The sequence below is a fragment of the Leptonychotes weddellii genome, chromosome 8 (assembly GCF_054177405.1).
Source record: "Leptonychotes weddellii isolate Sample4059 chromosome 8, ASM5417740v2, whole genome shotgun sequence".
Lineage (NCBI taxonomy): Eukaryota > Metazoa > Chordata > Mammalia > Carnivora > Phocidae > Leptonychotes > Leptonychotes weddellii.
The window spans coordinates 100,142,364-100,157,471 of record NC_138376.1 but is presented as its reverse complement, the minus strand read 5'-3'; the positions used below and the strand labels follow the sequence as shown (position 1 = coordinate 100,157,471).

The 15,108-nt window shown below is 45.4% G+C and overlaps 1 protein-coding gene across 3 annotated transcripts in view; it reads right to left on the bottom strand.

The window, feature by feature from the left end:
* The window catches only part of TMEM200A (transmembrane protein 200A), a 70,734-nt gene extending 56,277 nt beyond the window's left edge, over nucleotides 1-14,457 (bottom strand). For 2 of the 3 annotated variants that reach the window (XM_081828996.1, XM_006736653.3), the window contains exon 1: nucleotides 13,408-14,254. The gene's annotated coding sequence lies outside the window, so the exon portion shown is untranslated. The other variant, XM_081828997.1, reaches the window with a different exon arrangement.
* Nucleotides 14,458-15,108: the final 651 nt, after the last annotated feature.

Genomic DNA, 15,108 nt, shown 5'->3' with positions numbered 1-15,108 from the left:
TCATGACCCTCTCTCCTAGCAACATCTATGTTTTTGTGGCATTAATCACACTTATCATCACATCATTACTGATGATGTAATTTTTTGTGCCCCACTACCAGATGATAAGCTCCTTGTCCACCCCACTCAGATTTTCTCCAGCATGAGGCACAGTCTGTGCCTAGAACACAGTAGGTGCTCCATGAGTATCTGTTGACCAAACAATGCTAATATTTAAGAGAAGGTTTTTTGGGGTATGCCCCAAGTCTTTGACCATGATAGCTCTAGTTCCTATTAGGTGGCTAACTTCAGTCCAAATTTCATAGCTTTTCTTTTCCTTAACATGTGTGTATCACCCAGGGGCCAAGATTTTAATCCCATATCTGCAACTGTACTTAGTAAGCAGGCTTTAAAAAAAGTGAACTGCTTTTCCAGACCTCACATTTCTCGCTGTTGTATGAAAAAGACTCCTCGCGGCTCTCATACTCTGAATCTGTGAATTTGTTTTCAATCCACAACAAAATTTTGTACAAGCCCAAAATAAAACATCTCCTATTGGCTTTAGAATTCTCTGGGTTATTCTTGCTTCAAGGTCTTTACCAATGTCACTTTCTTTTGATCCCATGATTTATGAGAACCTTGAATCACAGTTCAGACCCATCAGGCAGAGCCTACAGATGGTGAATGCAGACACCTAGGCCTCTGCTTACTGCCTATTTCCTTCGGAGACTAGTAATGATGGTGAGGACTGGGCCCAGCAAAGCCACCCCACAGGTTTGGATGGGCAGATGCTTCCCATGTTACTCAGATGAAAGTCCAAAGTTCCTTCGTGGCCCCAAGACCCTGCAGGAGCCTCCTGCTTTGTTCCACTCACACTGGCCTCTCTGCTGTGCAAATACTCCAAGGCAACTCCACTTCTCAGAGGCTGCCTCTCCATCACCCTTGAGCCTCCTGTACCCTGGCCAGGCACTCTCCGCCCGCAGATAGTCTAACGATTCCTTCCCTCCCTTCATTCAGGCCCCTGCTCAAATGCCAGAGGCCTTTCCCGTAACTATGCTACATTACACTCCCCCTCCCAACTGCTCTCTGTCCGTGGGTCCTGCTTTATTGTTCTTATTACCTGTCACAATAGACTATAGGTTATCATCTGTCTCCTCCAACTGGAACGTAGGAATCATTAGGAGGGGAGCTCTGTTTTCTGTTAGATATCCAGGGACTAAAACAGTACATTGTAGGTGCTCAGAAAATATGTATCAAATGAATGAACAAAGAATGAATGAGTGATGCTCCACTAGAAATCAAGAAGGCAGCAGAGCTGAGGATCTTCCAATCTAAAGCTACAGGAGTCTGAGAAGGTCAGGGAGGAGTGGTGCTGACAAGGGTTAGAAGGAAGAGCTCAGGTTGCTGGACCCCAAGGACAGGAGAGCCAAGAGACACTCCCCCCCCCATTTGCACACCCACCCTCCCTACCCTGCCCCCCACTGCCACCACGAAGGCAGCTGAAGCAGAGAGGGCTTGGTTCATGGGCTGGCAGGTGGGATTGAGTCACAGGGGCCTGCCAGTCAGCAGGCGTCCTGCCAAATGAGCAATGAGCTTCTGACAGTTGGGGCGGGAGAACAGAAACTCCCCAGGGAATATCAGTAGGAATGAGAATCAGGATGCAGGTGGCCTTGTTACCTGGAGATGGATGGAGTGTGCCATCTTTTCATCTTTGTCTTCTTTTCATAACTTGTCTTTTAAAAATCACTTAACCAAATTCTGAATTTAAGGCTTCTGTGAATTAGTCCACAGTTTCACTCACTACCACCCCCTTTCCCCAAGCTTAGACTCAGGGAGACCCCTGTATCATCTTTCAAAGCTGTTATCCTCGCTTGAAGTACTGAGCCTTACTACAGCCCTCTAGACTGTGAGTTCCTCCAGGAGAAGCTGTTGTGCTCCCAGCACTGACCACAGTGGCCGGCACTGAGCATGCTCTTGATAAACACCAGATGACTCAATAAGTATATTTTGAACGAGATCTCCCCAAAGAAACTGAGCTAAATATTCACTAACAAACATCACTAATTACATGCTATTATTGTCTTCTGTTCAATTATGCAGGTGTTGGATAGAGTTAGCTTTGGATAGAGATTAGTTCAAGGATTGGAAGACTCACAAAATAAATAAGGGATTTCCACATGTGTCCAGTAAGGTGTGATAAGACCACCATGTGGACTTCCCAGAGATTTCTGCCCATATGGCACAGGTGGATAGGGGGGGAGTATGTAAAGAAGGTAATTATATCTGTGAATTATATTTTTATTTTCAATATTTCATTTTTTAACACTTTAATATCATTTTTAAATATTATTAATATCCTGGCTCAGTCAGTTAAGCATCTGACTCTTGATTTTGGCTCAGGTCATGATCTCAGGGTCACGGGATCGAGCCCTGAGTTGGCTTGAGATTCTCTCTCCTTCTCCCTCAGTCCCTCCCCCCAAATAAATAAATCCTTAAAGATATATATTATTAACATTCAGAATAAAGTTAACACTTTAAATATTTTCAGAGAAATAATTTAGTCCCTTACTAAAAAGTCTGTGTTTTTGTTTTTTTTTTTTTAATTTTATTATGTTATGTTAGTCACCATACAATACATCATTGGTTTTTGATGTGGTGATCCACGATCCATTGTTTTCGTATAACACCCAGTGCTCCATGCAGTACGTGCCCTCCTTAATACCCATCACCGGGCTAACCAATCCCCCCTCCCCCCTCCCCTCTAAAACCCTGTTTGTTTCTCAGGTCCATAGTCTCTCATGGTTCATCACTCCCTCCAATTCCCCCCACCATTTTTCCCTTCCTTCTCCTAATGTCCTCCATGCTATTCTTTATGTTCCACAAAGAAGTGAAACCATATGATAATTGACTTTCTCTGCTTGACTTATTTCACTTAGCATAATCTCCTCCAGTCCCTAAAAAGTCTGTGTTTTATATCTTACGGAGACTTTCTTCCCCTGACATCATAGAAGATCAAATATAATTAATTCAGCAAACATTTACTGAATGCATACAATATAAAAGTCACTATACTGGGCACAGCTAGAAAATATAAGCTTCACATAACAAGAAAAATGTGCAGTGGACTGACTGAGCTGTTTATACTCTACTGAGAAGACTATATTTATATTAGTATTTAACGTTTTATTTATATGAAACTCTTTGAAGGTGGATATACTATATATGGAATGTCTTCAGCCACGGAATGATGTATGGCACATCTTGAGTTTCTAACGTGAATGGCGCTTTTGCTCCCATCCCCCTACTTTTAATAAATGGCCTCAAACATCATGCTCCAAAAGAAAAACCTTCTCATAGCTTCCAAGCACACTGAAAATGAAGTCTCCCCGCCCCCCCCCCCCAATATGCGAGGCTGGCTCTTATTATCTTGCTGGTCTAAGCCCAGATGCCTCAAACACAGAGAAGTCTGTCCTGACCATCTGATCTCCAAAAGCCCAGGCACTCTGTTACATCAGATTCCTTTACTTCCTCAAGCCCTTTCCATGTCTGAACCCACCTTGTTTGTCTCCCCCCATCTAGAATGTGCCTTCACCACAACCTTGGTTTTGAGCCCTACCCTATCCCCAGCTGCCAACACATATGTATTGAATCAATTATTAATTAATGAACTTCCTACAGAGCTTGAGTTGACTCTCCTATGCATGTTATCAGTAAGTGACTCATAAATATATGGGTCCTGCTTTCCAACATGGTCTTCTACATCATCATTGTATGGGATGCGCCTCACATTTGACCAGATAGGTCATAAGTATAATTTAGCAGCAACTTCTGAATGAAGCTCACTAAATCATGATTTGGTGAATAAATGAATGAAAATAATTCTGTTCAAAGTTACTGATGGAGATCCATAAAAGAAAATGGAGTTTTAATTCTCCCTCAACTTTTAGAAGAAAACCGAAAGTATTTTTATTTTAGTTGTGTATTATTTTTGTAGAAAAATAGCAGTTGTGAAAAGATTGAAAATGGCACTCAAAACCCATGTCAAATGGACTGCTATGGGAAGTTTAATAGTTCCTTTGTAGTTGCAGGCAATGTTTTTGGACAAGAAAAAAACCCACAAAGGTTTAACTAAGATGCAAGTTCCGCCTTCTTATGGAATGAGTCAAAGTTCCTCACTATGAAAGCTAGATACTATGATGTGACTGCTTTTTTTCTGGAAGAGAGCAAAATCAGAAGGCTCAAAATTCAGGGTCTTCGGCTTACTTGAGGGGAACCGGTGGTTTAAGAGAGCAGATAATCTGGAGGGGGAAACCTCAAGCATTTTCGCATTCTATCTGGGACCTCATATTCTGCCTCCTGGCTCAACCTTGTCCAGGGTCCCCTGCTGAGAACACAGCCAGAGACAAAACAGGCATAGGCTTGCCGTCACTTGGCTTACAGCCCCTCTGAACAGTGTAAGGACCATGAGCACAAGAGTTACAATACCCCACCGAGCTACAGATGCAGAGGAGGCCAGGGTTTGTTCTGCAAAGTGGAGCTCTGGCTCAGAAGGTTCTCCACAACCTGGTCTGAAGAGCACCCTCACAAGATACGCATTTTATGATTTAAAAAAATTACTCACAAGCTAATCTGCTCTCTGTCTTGTGCCTCTATCTAGATGCATAATCAGGAATGTGTGTAAATACATATTTAAAACTTGAATGGTTTATCACAATGTTTCAACAGTCTACATTCTAAAGGAGAGTTTTTTTTATAACAAGGAAACAAAGTACGTGGTTAACAAAAACTGTTACTCATTTTGAAATGGTAGCTTTTCTTATTTAAAAATAAATACATAAAACCCTAGTATAGGCATGATGAGGGGGTATTTCCATGCACTGTCAATCACAAATTCACCTATTCTGAAAATCAGTTTTCCATTAAGTATCAAGAGTCTTAAGACATCCATACCCTTTGACCCAGGAATTAGATCTTCCACGGATCTTGCTTAGAGAAATAATCTGAAATTTGAAAAAAGATTTCATCAAAATGCCACTTATAATGACAGATATCTGGAAACCACCAGTTAATAAATTGTGGTGCATCCACACAATCAAATCTTATACAGACATTAATAAAGCTTGCCTAGGAGTCGGAAAATATTTAGGACATAAGGTTAAGCAAACAGAGAAGGTTGTAACATGTTATTAACTATGGGGAAAAAATCATTAAAAACAAGGAAGAAAATGTCAAAATCTGATGGGTGCTTTGGGGTCAGGGGATTATAGGCAAATTTTCTCCCTGATTTGTTATACTTAATGTATTTTCCAAAGTTTTAATTGGGAGCATGTATTGCTTTTACGATGAGAAGAACATCTCTTCAGAAATGCTAAGTAACTCTCCTATATTACAGATATTCACACAGGGATGTTCACGGAGCTGATCTGATACGTGGTTTGCCAAGTGAGCCCAAATTTGTGCCTCTCCTATGCCTAAATCAACACAGAGAGAACACTGAGATTCCCTGGATTCGCCCTGCACATCAGCCCCAAGATGCTGATTCTCAGTAAGGAAAATATTCCTCAGCAGCTGTCAACCTATCAGCACCTCTGTGATTGGCTCCCTATTTGCCAAAAAGCTGGCTCCTTGTCCTCATTCCTTTTATCCAAGGAGCCTCTAATATGCTTTACCTATTCTAATATCTCTACCAGCCTGATGTCAGTGTACTGCAATCATTGGTTTACCTCTGGCTCTCCCTTTAGCTTATGAAATTCTTGAGATCCTTGTCATCCCGACATCCGCAGAATCTAGCTGAGTACCTAGTAAACAGTGGCATTTAATAAATATTGTTAAATAAATTTTTCTGATCTAGGAAGAAAGTCACCTCAATAACCCCCAAGAGAAACATTCACGAATAGGACCCTCATGCGATGGAAATCTCGGTTGGTGTCTGGAATCAGAAACATGTTGAGATATCACTTCCAGGTTAGGAAGGAGCAGAGCCATCCCTGATATCCAGGAGCGGGCCTGGCACTCACAACCAGGCCCTGAGTGCCTCCTGTCAGATGGAAACGACTTCACGAACGTCAACACCAGACAAGGCCACTCTGTGGCCATGATGGCTCAGGACAGAAATAAGACCACGCTGTAATCACACCTGAACACAAACAGAAATGCAGACATTGTCCAAGCCCTACAATGAGCAATATCCCCCCAGTCGGGTTCATACGGAACTGCTGCTTCTTTGACAATTACAGTGTTAGCCTCTCTAGTCTTGTCTCCTTCAGATAAGACTTATTAAGATAGAAAATCACAAGATTATTCCTGCTTCAATCCAGAGCAAAGCCCTGCTTCTTTAAACCTTCCCCAAATCGTTTAACACAAGCTCAAATCTTAAAATCTTATAATAACTAGTTTCTAACACCCTCTTACTGAGACACTCCATGTTTCCCTATGGTGTACATTCACCCGTGCTGAAACAAGCAGCAACCCCAACCTGTTCCACCATGGGTAATTCCCGGTGCTCTCTGGCCGGAGAGCATTAATAAGTTCTTAATCCTACCTGCAATGCTCTTCCTCTCATCTCTCTGCTCATACATAGTCATCAGAACTCACTTCCTCCTGGAAGCCTCCCTGGATTGGCCTTCTAGGTTTTAGATGGTTCCATTCTTTTTAGTCTCCATAACATTTAGTTCAACTGCTACTATTAAGTTTGTATTTCATAATACTAGCTAGCAGGCACTGTGATCTTGATTGCACTCTGAAAAATCCTTCTAACTCTAAAATCATATTGTTTTATTGTGTTGCTTTAAAGTTTCATGCATGGTTATATTTACCTCCGCAAATAGGCTGAGTTCTCACAAATATGCCTAAAATGTATACTTTTATATACCTTCACATTCCATTTCCACTTATCGTGTATACACACACACACACACATACACACAGCCCAGGGCACATAATGAAATCCACAGTCACACGCCTGACCAGATAAAAGTTTGATCTTGCATTTGTTAGGGAATGATATGATGTCACTCCAATTCAATTAGTAAGCAGTTTCATCCAGAGTATCTCCAAGTATAGCCCTTTATCGCTGGAGTGTGTTCCACATACCGACTACATTCAGTATCTGCTAGTGCTCTCCCTTCCTGACGCCCTCCCTCTCCCTCTATGTATCTATTTATCATATTTCAGGGCAAAGTACCTGTCCATATAAAGGGACATTCAGGCCACAGCAGCTGGCAGAGGTCCCTTCTCTTCAACAGAAATCAGTGACTAGAATTAAGCCTTCCAAACATCTGACTTGCTGACCTATCTGTCCTGCATAATGATAGAGATCCTGCACAGAGGGGAAAAACCTACTGGATTATTAGGTTCTCTGCCAAAGCCGGATATAATCCTGCTGGACAATCCCCTCCAGATGACCTGCTCCCCTCTCACATGCTTAGGACTACAAGTTAGCTCCCAGTCTCCCTGCCCAACCATATGCCCTGCTGACTTCCCCATTTCTATTCCCCAGACTTGACATTGACCTTGCCTGCCAGGGCCGGGATGACTCCCTGAAGATCCAGAATCAGGTCTAGATTCACACAGAACTGGGTTTCCATGACAGCACCTTCATCTCCAATCTGGCTCCAGGAGCTCAGGCAGATCATTTATTAACCTTTCTAAGCCTCTAGCTCCTGGCTCAAAAGAAAAAAAAAAAAGAAAAGAAAGAAAGAAAAAGAAAAAGAAAGCCAGCCATAATATTTACCCTCCCAGGACTGTAAAAGATTTGGTGGAGATTATGTATCTAAGGCACATGGCAGATGCTCTACAGATGTTAGCTCTTTTTCTCCTAGCGATGCCTGACAACTAATACAATCCCGTTTCCCGCTGAGGAGCTGCCCAGTATATGTTCTTCCTGCCTTACACCAGGAAGGGTATTTAAAGCAGAGCAGATGGCAGGGCTCCTGTTCTCAGATCAACAATCAAGCCCCAGTTGTTGTAATGATCTGCCTACCTGTTCAACTTCCTGATATCACTCCCGTCCACTTCCCTTGCTACACCCCAAACCCCAAACCAAGAATCTAGGTCTGTCCCCCTCTGGCTTTGGCAATCCTGTCCATTTGGCCCCAGAGCATGGGTGCTCTGCATCTTTGCCCCGATAACTTCTATTCCGTCCCCCCTGGAACTTCCGTCACTTTGGTTGCCTATTAGAAGGCCCGACCTTCAGTTTCACCTCATCTATAGGATTCTGACCGTGGCCTTGAGAGGTAGTATTGCACGGTGTATTAAAGAAGGGGTATTTGTTTTGGATGGCCAGGGTTTGAATCCCAGTGCTGCTGTTTCATGACCACATAACCTTGAGCAAGTTATTACCTCCCTAACTTCCAGTGTTCTCACCACAGAGGGCTTTTATGAGATTTAAATAATATGGTGAATTTAAAGCATGTAACACAGGACCTGGCACACGAGGTAGGTCCCCAATAAATGTCAGTGCTACACGCATAAAGGTTGTGCCCTTTGGACTCACAGTGACCACTGACCTCCTTTCTACACAGTCAGCTGCTATGTACTTACCCACAGCACACAGCCGTGTCACCTACTGGCCCTGCTGATCTTCCTATGTGGTCCCTCCTGATCCATTTCATTTCTCCCATGGCAACGCAGATGCTCCTTTATCCTGACATATACCCTTACCAGACTCATGATGTCACTTACACATGCCAATATTCTACTTTGGTACCTATAATCTTAGGACTTATGTCCTAAGTGGTAACTCTAATCTATGTCTGCTGCCTCCCCTTTGCCCATCCCCCACAAACTCGGGACCTCCATGAACAACAGTGCTGTGTTCATCACTTCACTTTCCTGTTCAAACGTTCACTAGATCGGTAGTGCCTAAGGTAGGGGGTCTCCAATTTAATGATCTTTAGATGACCAGGGCTTCTTTTTTTTTTTTTTTAAGATTTTATTTATTTATTTGAGAGAGAGAGAACACGAGTGGGGGCGGCGGTGGGACAGAGGGAGCCTGATGTGGGACTCGATCCCAGGATCCTGGGATCATGACCTGAGCCCACTGAGCCACCCAGGCATCCCTAGATGACCAGGGCTTCTGATAATGAAATCGCTAGGCTGGAAATAAAGCACAGGTATATTTATGTGGATATAGATAAATGGTGGGCTCCTCAGTCAGAAATATGCTGGCAACCACGCCTCTTTCAGCAAAGTCTAGACACAAAGGGCGTTACTTCATCACTCGGCTTTGCCTTGGCTGGGAGGAGGGTCCCACTTTTGGAATTTGCAGTGGTCTTGGGCACCTGAGCTGCCTGCATGGGCAAACTCCACATCACTGTTTAGGGGGTCTGTCCCAGAAAAGGAGGGGACAATTCCCCTCGATAACAGACATGTTGTTTTTGATTGGCATGGCAGCATCCGTAGCTTCAGAGACCCACACCTCTCTGTGATCTTGACACAACTGTCCATCATGGTGTCCCTACCAGCCTCTACCTCCTCACCCCACCACCAGCACCTCGTACACAGCGTGGGGCACACGATCTAGTTCAAGACCGCACTCATCATACTGCACTCTCTGATGGATGTGGACTGATATAGGGCCAGTCAGAGCCCTTGAAGGAAATCTCTACGAATGGAACTTGGAAGAGACAAGACTTCTCTTTTCTATGGCTCAAAAGCCCCAGAATGCAGGCCGGGAACTACTTGATAGTCAGCTTTCTCAGCACATAGAAAGGGGCCTCAGAATGAAGCTGACCCAGAGAGAAAGGAACTGAGAAACAGGGAGAGAGAGAGAGAGAGAAAGCGCCCTGACAAAGCTCACGTGAGTCTCTGGGTTCTTGCCATGACTGAAGCAAGGTACATCTTTGGATTTTCCAGTCATATGAGCCAATAAGTCCTTTTTTTCATAACATAGTTAAATAGAGGTTCCTTACACATATAACCAGGTGAATCCTGACCAATTCCCTTGGCCAGGGACACAGGGTGGGGGGGGGGCACCTGTCCACCCTTGATGCACTTAATGCTTGGGCAGATGAGGGCGCCGCAGGAGGAAATGTAGAGATCCACATCTTCACACCTTGTTCAGTTCCTATGACTCCTGTGTAATTTCACCCCCAGGGACAAAAGTTTCCAAATCACAACTTGCTCTTAGAACATATCCCATTAGTAGTAAAATGGTCCCCAAATCCCCATCTTTATATGAGTTTCCTTTTCCCAGCTGCACTCGAAGCTCTTAGAAGAGTCTTATCAATGACTCTGTAAATAGTTAAATCCCCAGAATTCCTGCTGAGGAAGGGGAGGGAGGTGAGGCGGGGAGGAAGCACACAGAAATAATCACACTAAACATCAACAACAGGAACCGAGACATTTCAGGAGGTCTTGATCTCATAATTGGAGACTTATCTTCCAGAATGTAACCTAAATTTTTACTCAGAAATTTAAACCTACACTAAAATCAGATACCCACCTTATCTCTCTGTCCCATGAACACAGGGTTTCCAAAGCACGTTCTAGCTTCTCCTATCTCTACAAATCTGCAGAAAGGCAACGGGTCGTACTGGTGCATGCATGCTTTACAGTATTAGTTCCAGTTCTGTCACCTTTCTGCTCTCATTACCTTTTAGGAATGTTGTGAAAAATCAATTGCCATTATTTGTGAAAATTCATCAAAAACCATCCAGTACTAAGCAAAAGTTGGTATTTATTATTTTATTGTGTATTTCAAGCTCAGATAATCAATGATGGGTCAGATCTCCTTTACCTAGTATTAGCATCATTATTACCCTTTCTCTGTGTCCAGCCTGGCCTCCTGCCTATCTTCCCTTGACCCAAACTCTATTAACTGCACCCTTCCCACACTACACTCTGACTTCTCCCTCTCAATTCCACCAGAACTCATCATTCAGCACTTTAAAAAGAGGACAGAAAGATCATGGGTCCAAAGCCCTCGATCTGTCAATGAGGGGATGATGGGAGAAGGGCGCAGAAGCCCATTAAGGCCAAGGAACATACCCAGGGCCACTCATTCAGTGGCTTGGTCAGGACAACAACTTAGGTTTTCCAAGCCCCCATCCAGAGTCCTCAGCTCCCCCATGTGCACCAGTCTCCTGATGCTCAAGGACCATCCCATGTGCTCAGTGATCTGTGGCCCACTTTCCAGACTTCTCTCCACCAAACTTTAAGTTCCCATAGGAGAGGCTACCTTGCAGTCCATCGGCTAGCAGGGCACCCCAACATGTGTTCATCCGTGTTCTCTGAGTGCTTGGGCACATATCAGACATGAACAGACAAAACCTATCTTAAGTCCTGAAACAGATACACTTACCAAAACTGCAAATCATCTATCCCTTAATAAAATGAAGGGTCCATCTCACTGCGATTTGTTTTTTTGGTCTCTACACAAGCTTTTTTTGTTTTTCCAAATGCATTTTGCTTGAGGAAGACTTCCCATGATGTCTCCTATTTAGGGAGAGTAATAGTAAATGAAATTTATTTTAAAACTGCCTTCCCTTTAGACACTATATTCTGTTTAATAAGGGCATTATTATGAGGACTTATTTATCTTCAACTAATTTTGCTTAAGAAATGTAAAAGGTGACATCTGCTTTTATCCTTATTCTTATCCTGAGCTAAATATGAACTTCTTTTCCTTTATGCTGAGAATCTTCAGGGGATGAACGAAGTTAAGCAATCAGTTCAGATTCGCTCCCCCTGCGTGTCAGCAGGTATCTTCTTCTGCCCAGTGAGCTGTTGTCAAAATTCTGAAACCACACAAGTCCGACTATAGTAATCTAGCTGTTGGAGCATTCCAAAACTTCACTAAAAATTCTTCAAAGTTAAAATAACAAGTGTAGCCATCCTTCCTTACGATGATCCTTCCTGAAGAATCCCTTCTGATTATGGGTGCATTGGGGATACCACATGGCATTTACCTGGACCCGACTCAGAAGCAACAGGTAAAGCCTTTCTGTGCCGACCACCTGGAAATCACACAGAGAGCCTTCCCACACAAGAACTCCCTCTTTCACTGAAGGCTTTCCCAGCCTAGGATACAAAGCTAATTATAACCAGGGTTACAAATTACAGCTAAATCATCCCATAATTATGAGCTCTCTAGCAGGACTTGGTTAGCAAAAATCATTCCTAACACCTCTGTATATATTTTTAAGAGTAAAGAAAAGTCTCATAACATTAAATTTATATTTAACTATATTTACATTTAACTATAATTTCCACTTAATGAAAACATTATTTTCTGTTTAGAGGGACTCCTATTCTTCACTTAAGCTGTTTGAAAAGCATGAAACTATAAGCAGATGCTTCTCTCCAGATAAACAGTAGCGGAAAAGCAAGGGTTTAAAAAGTTTCAAAATTTAGCCAATTTTTCACAAAATGGTAATATATTCCTGTATCAGCAGCCAAATAACAAACTGAAGGTCATTTGATAATAAGTATTTCTATAATGCAACACGGGACAAATCATCAAAGTAAATAGCTTTTACAGGAGCTGGTAATATTTATGCACAAAGCACTTCAGAAAGTGTAGCTCAGAACTTGGTTTGACTGCAAAACCAAAAGAGTTCAATATCCTTACTGACAAATAAGAACAGTTGACGATTCCTTAAATGTTTTCTATGCATACAGTTGCCCACAGCTACTTCTGAAGGTCTTCAGAAGAAAAAAAACAAGGTTAAGAGACACTTTAATGCAACATAATGCAGTTCTGAAATACACCAGACTCAGGTGTACTGGGATTGACTCCAATTAGTAAATTACATATATGTGAAGCATCTGACTTTCTGCCATTGCCAATGCCTGGTACTGAATAATGAATTATATTTATTACATCTATCACACACATACACTTCTCCCTCTAAATCTAAGGGCAGTAAATAGACACAGAGAGCTTACACCTACACAATGTGAAATGCTTGCGTGGACAATTAATTATAGCAAAAGAATGATTAATGAAGCAAATCTTGCAAAGCTTCAGCTTTTTTTCTGAAGGACACACTATATGACTATATAGGAAGAAAAGTAGTGCTGAATTTGGCAAATAATTGCTTCGCCTCTCCATTTTGCCCATGTAGATACTACCAGATACTGCCTTTAGGAAACCCTGACTACACTTTGCTCCTGCCAAGGACTCCTATAAATTGACGCTGTGCACGTCTTCACAGAAAATGCTGACTCTTTGGAACCGAGACAAAGGAGGGTGTAGCTCAAAGAAGCCTAGCCAGGCGCTCCAAAGCTCCAGGCTCCCAGAGGCTGCCCCGCAAAGCTTCTCTTGCGCTCCGAGGACTGGGGAGTCCGAAACTGATGGCGGACTTGGTTTATTTCCCAAACTTCAGGAGACAGTGTTTACCCTAACTCTGGTGCCTGAAGCAGGGAGGAGTGGGGGTGAAGAAGCTTCCTCCCCGACCCCGGCAGCACCCTTCCCTCCCCCCTCACCTGTCCTGAGCGCGGGGCCTCAGGGGTCCAGTGGCCTCTCCGGACTCTCACTGCAAGCGCAGTTGGGACGTTAGGCGCCTCCGCAGACGAACGAAGAAGGCGGCGGACTCGAGGGCGTCAGCGGGAATCTCGGCAGCCGCGGGCAACCGCGGGCTCACTCCCCATCCCGGCGGGGCTCGGGCGGCGGACGCGGCGCGGCCACCGCGGGCGGATGAGTCAAGCGAGGGGGCGGGCGGCGAGGGCGGAGGACCGGCGGAGGAGGGTGGGGGGCGCCCCTATCCCCGCGCCGGGGGTGCGGCGGCGGCCTCGGGGCGGGGGACGTGCTGCCGCCTGTGCCCGCCGCGGGTCGCGGGGCCGCCGGCCATCGCCATCGAGCGCACGGAGCCCGAGCGCTCCTGCCCTCGGCGGTCAGCGGGCGCGGCGCGCCGGCCTGGAGACAGGGACTCTCAGCTCAGGAACGGTCGCCGCCTCCCAGAAAGACAAAAGGGACCCGGAGGCCGGGAGGGGAAAAGTTTTCTGCTCTGCTCCAGACGGATCCCAACCAAACCTCACGCCCTAAGCACGGAAGAGGCGGGCTGGGGGCAGGGGACGGGGGGCGGGGCGGGATTCCAAGAGCGTCACCGCACGGTCGGGACCCGGGTCCGAGCCAATCTCGCCGCCGCCCACGACCCGTGGGAACTCCCCGGGCCCTGCTGCCCCAGCTCTCGCAGCCCGCCTCCTCCTCGAGGATGCCGACGAGGTCCGCTCCTCCCCTTCCCAGGCCCCCCAAAGGCCCCCTAACGCGTGACCCGGCCGCAAAGTTGCACTTCTAGATCCGGGATTACCGCAGACAAAACCTATCTTTGGGGACAAAATACCCGCTTTCAGGAGCTCTTCTCCGGGCTGGAAGGCCAGCGGGTGGAAACGGACACACCCACCCGTGGGGCGCGCCTCTCTCTGCGGTGGAACCCCAGGTCCCAGAGCCGAGGTCCGGGCCCCGTCAGTCCTCTGGAGCAATAGGGGAGCCCTTGCGGATTCCCGGTTTTCCTGGAGCAGGCGCCTGGGCCCCACGCCCCTCAGACTCTATCAGACGCCGCTTGGGCGGGTCGGGGTCCCCCTGGCGGGCTGCGCGAGCGCTGCGCGAGCGGAGCCAAATCCGGCCCCGAGCCGACACGGCGAACGGGGCCCCTCTGTCTACAGCGCCATAGAACGCCCAGCCGATTAGTCGCGGGCCGGCCGGGAAAGAGCTGCGAAAAACGGCTTGGGGGTGAGGGTTATGGGCCGGAGGGATAAGGGCGAACCGGACCGTTGAGAGCTTCGATAAACGGTGCTGACGTTGAACTCGAAACATCAAAGTCAATGAGGGGTACAGGTTACTCCTCCTTGCTCCCAAACATCCAGTGAGTGGAGACTGCCCTATTCATAGAGTAAAACGATATGATAATTACCTCCAATTTGGCAGAGACAGAGTGGTGATTTTATTATATGCAGGTCAATTCAGTAAATAAGGTTTCGTGTAAAATTCTGGATTACTATTCCAGCCATGACACTGGCTTGTGCGGAGCACATCAGTGCCAGCACTTAGAGTGGGGTGCCCCTGTGTGTCTCCTGAATATATTTTAGGTGATGGACTAGAAAGCAAGTATAGCATTCTGGTGAAGTGTATTTGTGTATTTAAGAGAGGGAAGAAGGGTTTTGGGGGCGGAGGGGAGGGATTCCATG